General features: G+C 32.5%; 1 long non-coding RNA gene across 1 annotated transcript; it reads right to left on the reverse strand.

The window, feature by feature from the left end:
• Positions 1-573: 573 nt before the first annotated feature.
• LOC148602834 (uncharacterized) lies at positions 574-2,992 on the reverse strand. The gene is made up of 3 exons (XR_015916595.1): positions 2,859-2,992; positions 1,449-1,574; positions 574-948 (listed from the first exon to the last, which is right to left on the reverse strand). It is a non-coding gene; the product is annotated as an uncharacterized LOC148602834 (long non-coding RNA).
• Between the last annotated feature and the right edge of the window lie 9,664 nt (positions 2,993-12,656).

Consider the following 12,656-nt stretch of genomic DNA (forward strand, 5'->3'; position numbering starts at 1 on the left):
TTCATTCAGAATTGTCAATTTTCCTTTAATCTGTGGCAACATCCCTTCGGCTCCTGCGTATGGAGTATTCATATAACAACTCATACGCTATGCAAGAGCTTGCCGAGATTACGCAGAATTTTTGTATCGCCCTAGAAGTCTAACAAATAGGCTTCTGGAACAGGGTTATGTTGCTACAAGATTGAAGTCATCACTACAGAAGTTTTATGGTCGTCATCATGAACTCGTTATGATGTATCCATCAGCACCATGAAAACTGATTTATTCAACGGGTCATAGTTTGCCTTTCCTCGTTTGTCTACCCCGGACTTGACTTTTTATGAGCAACTCGGCGGGTGTTTCTAGAAAAACAGAGGACGCTTACCCTAACGGTGCACCTGGTCCATTCTCACAGTTTTTAGTGGAGTCAGAGTTGCTCATTCACTTTTGTTACTTTGTATGTATGATTTTAGTTACTTTATGTTCTGTGTTGTGTGTGTCTGTTTTCCATGTCTGGTCTTTGTCCCTGGATTACATTCTTTTGATTACCGCTATAACCTTGGTTCCCTTGATTACTCTATATAAGAGATGAAAAACTTTTTCAATTAATTTAATTGAACAAGGATATGTTGTTCGCAGAATAAAGCTGTCATTTTAAAAGCTTAACGTTAATCACCATGACCGAAATGGAGCGTCCGATTCTTTGATGAAAGTAAGATATGTGATCTTCAATTGTCATAGAGTTCTTCCTCAACATTGGTCTAGACTTTTCAAATGTCAAACAAAAATAAATGCTCATCCATATACTTGATAACTTATTAACAACAAAACAATAATTAGTGTTATGTAAAATAGAAAACGCCAACTGTCTATATTAATGTTTTTACTGCACTCATGTATGTCACTTTGTTCCATGATTAGGCAGTCCTGCTTGATCGAACGTACACGTAGGGCAATTGATTCTTCGTTCTGCAAGGCAAGAAAAAAAAAATCCTCAAGCAAACCATTTAAGATCACTGCGTGATGTACATGTAAAACATCTACCTTGTACATATTTACCAGTTTAATCAGAGCTGTAGTTTTGTGTATTCATCTTCATTTATATGCGTACATTTTGTTGTGTTGCTATTCACATTCAAAGCATGCGTGGCTAGTTGACACATTAACTATAACATGTAAGATACTTAAAAAAGTGTAGAAACCACGAATGGAATATAAAAGATAATTAATCTATGAAAAATTAACACCAAATATTGATATTGCAAATCTACGAAAATAATGCAAAGAATATACATTTTGGAAAAACTACAAGTATCAATTTTCTTGAGTTCTTCAAAATATATTATTCATTTTTTTTAAATCGCAATATTCAAAATGTACTTTTAATGCTTTTAACCTGATATCGAAAATTTTAAAATTGAAACAAGCTGAAATAATAATTCATTTCAAATAAACGAGTCTACATTTACCTCTTTTTAATAACTGTTGTAATGACAAAGTTACAGAATCGGCCATTGAATGATCTTCACTAAAACAGTAGTGAATGAAATGCAAGGAAACCATTATAAAAGTCATCATGGCAGCCATGGTGTAACCTAATGAGAATGGAAATAAAAAACAAATTATTTAATTTGTCTGTAAATCATCGTGTTAGGTGTACAACAAGGATTATGTGATTTTCTTACAAAATTCCAGTATTCCCTTATGTATACTTGCTTTGTTTCATGCTGTTCGTTTTCCTGTTAGACCTGTTTAGCAATTGTGTGTTACATTACGTGTGTGCATATGCTTGCTTTCTGTGTTTCTGTTGTGACCTTGACATTTTTTTTCCTGTAATGAAGTGTATATTTCTTGTGTTGTTATGTCTTGAATAACAACATGATGATAATTGAACAATGATTTCTAGTCTTGTTTGATACTCTTGAAATGAATATTCTACATACTAATGGCTAAAGGACGCTTGAATTTTTCACATGTAAATTGTTGTAAAAGATCAAATACATTGTATTCATATCCCATAACTTGTAAGATTTAAGTTCAATCAAAATCTAAAGATGATGAAGTTTGCAGGTTTATGATGTCCGTCCATCGGTGCATTCTTCCTTTAAAGAAAGGATACATATCTATTAAAGGGTAATAGCCCACTTAACTGATTGGTAAATAATAATAATATTCCAAATATTCTTTATTATCATTGTGCACCTTCAATTTAAGATTTTGAACAAAATCAATTGGAAGATTTCACATAACAAAACATGGAAACAGCAGTTCATATAAATTGGGACAATGGGATGCCAATCTTTTATCCATTACTCCTCCTACCCCTCTAAATAGAATTCAATGAAACTTTCACAGCATACTTATTACACCTTCTCATTGTGTACCTCCTTTTTTTTTTTTGCTTTTTATCTCAATCAATTTGAAGGTCAAAAGGTGCATGTTATAAAATGGGAATGGGTTATTTATATATCATGTTATTGACCACGGCAAACAGTTTTTCATGTATATTTTCCCTAAATTCATCCTTATTTAACATATTTTCAGCGTGCTATATCTCGCCTATACCTGTGAAACCCTATGGACTACACATAATCAATTTCATGATCTAAAAAAGGTTTTGTGCTAACATAACTACAGAATACATATTCATGTGTGTCCAATGCTAAGTTCATGACGAATTCCTCTTGCTCTACTACTATAGATGGTCGTATGTATATGTAATGGAGTTATCACCCGTTCGAGAGAATAAGGAAAATTTGTCCCGTAATAAGACATATTTCTTCAATACAATTAATAAATATTCGTTGATGTCAAACAATGCTATTTCTCGTAATCTGCATTCGTACATTTGATATAAATATGATTTAAAATTTACCTACCTTTTAATGTTATCATTGTTTGAAAAAGATATGGCTATTAATCAAGATAAAACGGCAGAACAAAGTTCTAATGTCAGACCTAGCGAGTAATATACTACATTTCAGACACTTTTAAAAATATAAGGAAATATGTGATGAAATTATTAGATTGATCAATACAAGTCACGTATTAATCTTGTACAAGATGTTTCCACCAGGATATCAAAGGAATATAATAAAGAAGTGAGATATTTCTAAGCTTTGCACTTGATTTTCATCCATCAGAAAACTTCCCCATTTATATATTTATGACGGTTATGATTTTGAATTACAAAAATTGATATGATATATACACCGTCCTTAATGACGCACTATCGAAAATTTAAGACTTTGTTTGTGTAAGATACACAATATAGGATGCTTGCAATTCATGATCCTTGCTATTTTATTCAAGGAATACAAAGTTTTCAAAGCTTGTGAAATCTTTTAAGACCTTACAAGAACAAAACAAGTGGAAAAAAAAAATATATGGATCAGCCTGCTCGTTTTTAAGATATAGGCATTTAAAATGTTGGCGGGAAAGGAATTCTCTAGATTTTCTATATGTTTTCAAACAAAACTTCCCAACAACATTCTAAAATGTGTGTAATGAAATTATAAAAAGAAAAGTGGAGATGACTGGCAGAAAATGTAATGTTATAAGATTGATAAAACCAGAGGAATCCAAAACATCTGACACAAATGGCTGAACATGGTCAGCAAACATCCTTAAAATATACCTCTTGCATTACTATTTCAACATTACATTAATAATGATCATTTGATAAATGAAACCAACGAAAATCATGATTCAACTCTGATATGTTTAATGTACAATCTTCATATTTTCGCATAATATGATGAGCTATGTGATAATGAAAGTATTCATAAATTATGAAGCTGTTTCTTGGGTTTTGGCGTAGTTTCCTTGCCAAAACATATGACCAAAAGTGACCAAAAAGTACAAATATCTGAATATTTGTACAGTAATTATTTTGGTCCTTACAATTCTTTTTTGTCTCTCAGATGCAAGAATTATAAGAAGTCTTTATGTTTCTCTTTATTGTTGATTCGAGGCTCAAAATTCACAATTAAATCATTCGACACTTTATGATTAATTTTCAGTTGAATTCTAGGTCAATGAGACTCTGTATCGCCACCATGACCGAAATGGAGCGTTATGATTTTTTAACTCTTTATACTTCTATTCCCAATACTCAGATAAAATCCCGACTCAAAAACATTATACATCGTTTTTTCTCCAAACAAGACGGTACACCTAGATACAAGTATGTAGTTCATTGTAGAGATATTCCTCATACTTTATAAAAAAATAATTCCAAATCATCTTCCAAATGTACCGAAGACGTTTTCAAAATGCTGGATTTTTTATCAACAATATATTTGTCCAGTGTGGTAAATCCGTTTTTTCATCAAACGGTCGACATTCCAATGAAAACAATTTGTGCTCCGCAGACTTTTTGTATCGCGCTAGACTTCTTACAATTAGGCTTCTGGAATAGGGTTATGTTGCTACAAGATTGAATTCAAAACTACAGAAGTTTTATGGTCGTCATCATGTACTCGTGGATCGTTACCATGAACTCATCCACACCATGAAAACAGATTTGTTCGACGTGTCATAGTTTTCCTTTCCTGCTTTGTCTGCCCCGGATTTGACTTTTTATGAGCAACTCAGCAGATGTTTCTGGAAAACCAGAGCACGTTTATCCTACCGATGCACCTGATCAGGTTAAATCTTTTATACAAAAATATGTTTCTCTTTTTTATAGTAGTGCGGTCCTATACTTGGGTTTTGTATTAGTGCATTGACAAAAAACACAGGTTTTCCGATACATCGTCTGGTTGTTCCTGGTCTGCAGCGAAACATAATTATTTTTAAACTATTACAAGATGTCACTTTCATAGGTATATTATGTTGCTTGTTTTTTTTTTAGTATTGAAATGTATTTTATTGCGTTTTATACCAAAAAAAAAAAAATCAGTTGCTCATAACATATGTGGTACATTAGTTTGTAAAAAAAAGTTGCAAAAGCTAATTAAACACAAAAGGGAGGGAAAATTATCGCAATATTATTTTTGCGTTGAATTGCTTTGTTTCGATTCGTTTTTTGTTTCTGTTTTTTGTTTTTTTGTTCGTTGTTTTGATTTGATTACCGGTATGAAAGGTTAAGATTCCACAGGGAAGACGAAACTATTCTTATTTGTTAAATCATGGAGAGCGGGTTATCATTAATGTGTGTTAAAATGTCAAGAATGAATTATATAATGACATTAACATTTCAGTTGTCCATGTGAAGAGCATCATCGAAAATTCATTTCCAAGTTGAATTGAAATTGCCTCCAGCATTGAAATGCCCTAGTCGTTGACTCGAATCATTAACAGTATTATAACTGTTCTTGGCCCAGTCAATTGACCATGATATTGTCCTCTATTTAAGGAACACTTGCACTTTTATTGTCTACCCTGTCATTAGATTTGATCAAGAACCAAGCCCGGCAAGACACTCTGGTTACGCTTTTATCAAAATGACTTTTGGATAGGTACGTTCTACGGTAAGTGGAATACATTTTAATTGTAGATAGAAGAAATAAAACACACATAAAAAAACACACAAAAATACTACTTGTATTTATATTACACATTTCATTATGCTGTACGTGTGATAAATATCTTAAGCTTCAAAACCAAATGCATAAGACCTGGATTAAAACAAGTTCTGTATAAAAAGTACTCTAAACCAAAATATATAAGTAGGAAACAAAACCCAGCACCAAACATTTTTACCAAGTGAAGCCTTACTGTTTTTAGAATGTCATGGGAGTCGTTTCATTCAAATGAAGGTATTACATGTAGAGGAATCTAAACTTAGTAATCAGCAATTACAAAACTTTAAAAGAATGAGGCAGTGGGTAATTTATGGTATTTAAATAACAACCATTTTGAAAGTTTAATCAGATTATTTGTATCATAAGGATCAAGAAAAAAAGACAAGATTTTTCATATCATATTGGTAATTTGTTATAATTTCATTGAAATACACTGACATTTTAATGGCAGATTACTCTGCTAAAGACATCATTGTTATTATTTCTGAACAAATCCAGCGATGCAGAAATCAAAGAAGAAAATAACGTGTTAATGCATCCTACATTACTTTATATGATGGTTGATTTTTTGACAGTTACAGTGTTAATCAGTGGCAGTTTCAGAAGGGGTGCCAAATTACCTCTAAAGTGGGAGGCAGTTCATTAAATACCATTCTTTATATATAATCAACCATTTTTCGTACAAGTAGAAGTATCCTTCCGATCCGAATTGAATCTGCTTATTTTCATATTTAACATTCAATATAAGACATACTCTATTGAAAAAAATATTGTTATCGAAGCCGTATCTGATATTACCGTTATAGTCATTGTTCATACTTTTACCACAAAGTGTTGTTTTTTTATACGTGACTACTGGTTTTAACCTTTTTAAACTTTGGTAATAGTAATGTGCATGTTTAGAATCAAGTATTATTGCTTTCATATAAGTATCTTTTGTATTCAAATTTGCATGATCTCTTTGTGGATAGTTTAGGTTATGCAAATAGTGTATATTATACCCTGCAACTACAAAAACGTGTTTAACGATGAAAATAATAACATGATAAAATGATAGTAAAGACTATCATCATAATCGTTATCAGAAAAAAATATAATAAAATAAATACAGGTATTTGTCATTTAACGAACCATACGGGATGATAAACACAAACGCGCATTGTCAAAACACTGGACATCGTGTTTGTTTCCTGTTTTGGCGTTCTGGCCAAGTTTGTCTGGAATTGGACGTTTCTGAATTATACTACTGCAGACGCTTTTGGTATTTTTTTTGTTTTAATTTTTGCCGATATATGGCTACAAAAGCATTAAACGATGAGAACGCAACACAAATACTGAATGATGAATGGTTTCAATTTTTAAAGGACTTTCAATACCATAAAGAGAGAACATTGCTGCAGGAAATACCTTAATAAAATCCTTGATGTTTGATGGATATAACGTATAAGCACTCTTAACTTTTAAAGATTGATTTGTATTGGTTTCATTTTGTTTCTTTGTTTTCTTAATGTACTGTTTTATTTTTTTATTATTATTTTCTGTGTGGCCCGATCCATTTGCAATATTAAAAGCCTTATCGTAAGATTTCTTGGGATATTGCTAAAGTCAGTGGTAGGCATCTGTACTTTTGTATTTTGAGTTTGTGAGAGGTTAGCCATAATTACATGTTCGTAATGAAAGTTTTCCCACCAATAACATACCTTTCCGATGTTACCTTCATCAAAACTTTCACATTGATTGACAATTTCTATTTTTATGAATATACTACTTTTATAAAATGTCAAAACTAGAGCTTGATGTCATGACTATTTATATTAATAAGTATAGCGGAAAAAATACTTCAATCAATTTATAGTTTGGAGTGTTACAATATCATTAGGGCTTCGTTTTTAATACCAGTTCATTAACTGAAAGGGCGTCAGCGGAAATTTCTGTTGATCACCCAGTTATGCTTAATTTGAATTTGCAATCAATAAATTTTATACTTTATCAAGACGGGCTACGTGTTTTTGATTTGTTGATATTACATCATTATCAGTAGAAAACGTAGTCATGTATGATGTGTGTCCAGTATATTTATCGTGACCGACATTAGCTGCCTACCAATGTAAACGGTAAGCGAGTTAAGGAGAGGTAGACCTGGGATAAGGGACATAATTCTGAAGATTAATGATATGTTTACATCATATTCAATTTCAACAAAGCCTATCACGCTTTCATTTCAAATAGAATGAAGTCAATCCAATCAATCCTTGATGCTTGGGTGAGATTTCTGTAAGATGTTTACAGAAGCGTTGCAATTATTTAAAAGTTATGTCCCTTACCATAGGTCTACCTGCTTAAACACTTATAGTCAAGGCAAACAAACGTTAGGTTTGAAGATCAGAATAGAAATACTCATCAGTTAGTTAAAGATTTCGGCCGGTCGATATATAATAATGGTATGACGTCACAGTCAAAATGACGTTTTCTTATCGTTTAAAATTTCTGATAGATGCAATATAAACAAAAGTAATGGTCACAAGCACAAACAAAGCCTGACTTGCTGGATTTATCAGTTTGAAACTTAATTTGATTCAGAATCTGAACGAAAAGACAAAGACATTTTCTGCAGGTCGTATTTTGTTGTTTTATTTCATGTATAAAAATGCAACGAGACGATATTCTATCATGTTATTACTGGTTGAAATAAAGGTGCTACAACTATGTAATGTCCTTCGTTGGTAAAATAATCTGAAAAAAAAACAAAAATCAAAATGCACTGTGGAAGATTTTATCAAGGAAACTGAGATTCTAGTGAAAATGAAAAGAATGTAACCCAGGGAAAAAGCCCATACAAGGAAAACAGATACACACAACAAAGAAAATAATATAGCCAAAATAATACGTACAAAACAAAAAAGCAAATGAGTCCACTGGAAGCACGAACCAGGTGCATCAGTAGAGCTATCGTCCTCTGCTTTTCTAGAAACACCAGCTGAGTTGCTCATAAAAAGTCAAATCCGGCGTGGAACATTTTTAATTTTGAATTGATAATAACATTACTTTTGCCAGTAAAGCATCAGTTCGTTAAATCATTTTTTACATGTTTTCTTTTAGTTTTATATCATTGTTCTATATTGAATCGTAGAAGAACTGTATGGTGCTGGAAAGTTTTTATTTCGGTTATGATTTTTTTCTTTTGCAGTAAATTAAGTATGGTTCTGCCTAAAAAAACAGGCATATCGTATACATCATATCTGAAGATAATCAATGAAGTCCTAAAAACAATTCTTTGTACGTTCATTTCCTCGGATCTGCTATATATCGTGAAATTTTATTTTTGTTTTATAGTGTAACAATTCTGGCGCAAAACTTCTCGACGGATTTCCAATATTTTTTTAGGTTAAACATATGTGCGATTCAATAACCATAAGCTTCTGTCTGGTGTTAAGGCAGAGGTGTACTTAACAGTCGTCTGCATTTGTCTGTAGACTCGACATTATATCAGCGCTAGTGAGGAAAATTGTTTTGGCGCACATAATTTCTCTTTGTACTCTTCTTTTGATTTTTTATACCCAACTTAATGCAAATCATGTTTGATTTCTACATGAGGACACAGCTAATATCACCAATACGCACAGATGACGGGATGATTACCCTACACCAATGTACTTTTGGGTTTTATCTCACTTTCTACTTTTTTTTCTGAAAGTGACGTCACAAAGGTCATCTTGAACGTCTAGTTCAAAATCATCACTCAAGTTTGCCCAGTATGATAATTAATGATTAAAGTTGTATGTGTATTATATTTATTACTGAAATTAACGGCATAGTCCACATATAATTGAATGTATATGGTCATACATTTGTCTACTTTACCGTTTTTTTAAACATACAACTAGACATTAGATGTTATTATGTGTATGTTGTTTTCTATAAGCGGTGTTTGTCATATCATTGTTACTATGGTATAGGTATAACGCATACTTTAAAATATAAATCTCACAATCGACCCGTGCAGGTCCGGATGTCAAAAATAGGCCTGCAGCAGCGCTAAGTTTGTCGTAAAAGGCGACTAAATAGTGCTCAGAACTTTAGCTGCCCACAGAGCAACTGGGTTGTGTGATCCATGTGGTGGAATGGGATACCCCTGGTGTGTTACATGCTAGGGCTGTCAGGCTATAATACGGAAAACCGGACAGCAAACCATAGTATTGTACCGTGTTGGGAAAGATGCCACGTACCTCGCACGTTAACGAAAAACCCTATTGTGGTATTCTCCAGGAGTAGGAACCATAGGGCTCCGCCACAAGAGGCTAAATTGCCAGACCCTACCCACCTCTCCCCATTTCCAGTGGCAATCAAAATTTGTCGACCCCATTATTTTAATGTCCCATCCCATTTTTCATTGCATCATCATTTCCTGTTCATTTTATCATCCACTTCATGTTCACCGCCTGAATATAGCTGAAATATTGCTGCTCAGGCGTTAAACCCCAACAAACAAACAAACAGACAAATAATCTCACAACCGCAAACAGCTCCAGCAATTTCCTTTTTTTTTCACGTTTCATAGTATGAAAAATTTAAGAAGCATGTCAGTTCTCCAAGGGAGGATGTATACATAACCTTTGACGTAAAGAAATGCCAGTCAAACGTTTTAGACGCAAATGACTGTCTATTTCGAAAAGATAATGAATATATTTCCGATTTTAGAAAAGCTATGTTACGATTTGAATAATACGATCACAACCATTTTTTACAAGATTTATGTTATTGAACAGCCAGAGGAGCTATGCAGCGGAGAAAGATGCGACTGTACCTTTTCCGCACTTTTACAAACATATTTTCATTTCTTTTTATTATTTAAATAAAGAAATTGAAAAGACATTGGCTATAAATAAAGATAAATTTACTGTTACTGGGACGTGACCATTAACTGAACATTTGTATTTGTTTGGCTATAGAAAATGTTTCTCTATAATTATGTTTTTTTTATTCTTCCGGGACATGATTTTATTTTGCTGGTTCACTGGGAAACCTTCATGGGAAATTAAGATACATATTATACTATGTGAATGTATTAAAGAGGAACTTTTGTAGAATTGAAAAAAAAACATGCTGAAATAAAGGTGTTTACGCCTTTTATCGTTTAAAAACAGTACAGCGTGACGATTGTAGACTTACTTCCAAGTAAGTGTTGTACAGGAAAAAGAACGGAGTTTACACGTTGTTTAAATTTATTCAAACAATGATTATTTAAAAATTCCTCAGAAATACAACAAACAAATATTTTGTTTACAAACGCATTTCAGTAAGATAAAAATGGTGGTCTTTTTTAATCAGACAGATAACCCTGAAGAAACTGCAATTAGTTGTGTACTATAAAGTAGATAAACAATCCATTTTACTTTTATATTGTAGTGTAGTGTATTCATTTACATATGTATTCCACTGTTACGTATTTATGCACAAGCGGGTATGAGTCAACAAAACAATTGTTGTAAGCCGATATATTTCATGAAAGTTTGCCATGACAATGGTTTCTTATAAAGCCTAAAGACACAGTTAACTGGCAATCAGTGTTAAACAAGTAAACGCTATAATGAGGACATTTATCAGATCTGAATCTACCGTATATAGCATTAAATGCGTGGATTATCTCATCATATCCACCGTTGATGTCGTTGCTCTAATCCTCACAGACATAAATAGTATGGTTTTCACCGGATTTTGAAAGATCTAATTAAAGATAAACAACATATATATTGCAATGATATAAGTACTGCATAGGCATGCATATGACAAAACCTGTTAGAATAAAGGATAAACATATTGTCAAAAGGATATTCGAGAAATGAAGATCCAGGAACCGCGGTCATTCAATAGTTATTTTTTTCCTTCTTTTCTTCTTCATTTTTTGTTCAATATGGGTCACATTTTAGGGTTTCGAGAGCATTGGGTGTTACTATTTATTTGTTTGCGAGTCAGCTGAACGTCCATTCGTAAAATTTGTTTCAAATATCAATGAAATAAAAGTTTTAAATTACAAACAATGTGTATGCAGTCCATGTTATGAGTTTTGTCATTGTAGATTTTTGATGACAAGACACAGACACGAACCTTTACACAGTAAAGTTTAGAAACCTAACAATTACCAAATTAAATTTTTTGAGGTCACATATCTTTATAAAAGAACACAGCACATTCTCTTGCGTAGTGAAGACTCCTTTCTCGTCACATTTTGAACGGACATAATATAATAAAGCCCGGTAAAGTTTGTTACTTATACCAGCAACCCCTCAAAAAGCACTACTTTTTTATAATGTCACAAAATAAATATAGTTGTATATACCGACCAAGAGCTGCCATCACAGATCACTAACCTTTTCGAGTAATGTTTCCACCCTTGTACTTACTTCCCCATTGTTGAGGTTTCATTGTACAGGATACAAAAGCAATCAGTAGACCTATATTCTACTGGCACACATGATTTATCATTATAACATCTTCTAATACATACAATATCATTAACTGTTTTTGTCTTTTTTTATTTCATTAGCTAAAACAAGAGTGTTACGGACACGGATGTTTTCTTTGAATATTATCAAAAAAAGCAAGCGTCTGGTCTACAATTAGAATTCATGGTATGGTAATAATTCCAAATCCCCGCCTCATAATTCTGATAAAACGTCTGAAGAAAATGCTTTTTTTTAATGGTAACACTGTTTTTGGTAATGTGATGTTTTATTTTGATAATTTCTTACTTATTTTATGTCAGAAGTAACACGCCTTTTGATTGGATAAAACATCATCTGATAGATCAGATTTTATGATAATACTGTGATGTCATCAATTTTTTCATAATTTACTCGTTAAATTTCGATACTAAAATTAAATTGTAAAGAATGACTGTTATATGTGTTCGGCCTATTTGAAATAACCTTAATTCCCGTGGTGCAAACTTGCAACTTGTTTCGTAAATGAGAGAAACCTCTTTTACTTGGAATTAGTTTATGACACATAATAAGTATGAACACAAAATTATGTAAACAGAATAACTTAAGTATACTTTTTGTCTGGTTAGGTCTTTATATCAAGAGTAATCAAGGGAACCAAGGCTATAGCGGTAATCAAAAGAATGTAATCCAAGGACAAAGACCAGAC

Source organism: Perna viridis, chromosome 11 (genome assembly GCF_037379345.1).
Source record: "Perna viridis isolate PV_CMFRI_1.1 ecotype Kerala chromosome 11, ASM3737934v1, whole genome shotgun sequence".
Classification (NCBI taxonomy): domain Eukaryota; kingdom Metazoa; phylum Mollusca; class Bivalvia; order Mytilida; family Mytilidae; genus Perna; species Perna viridis.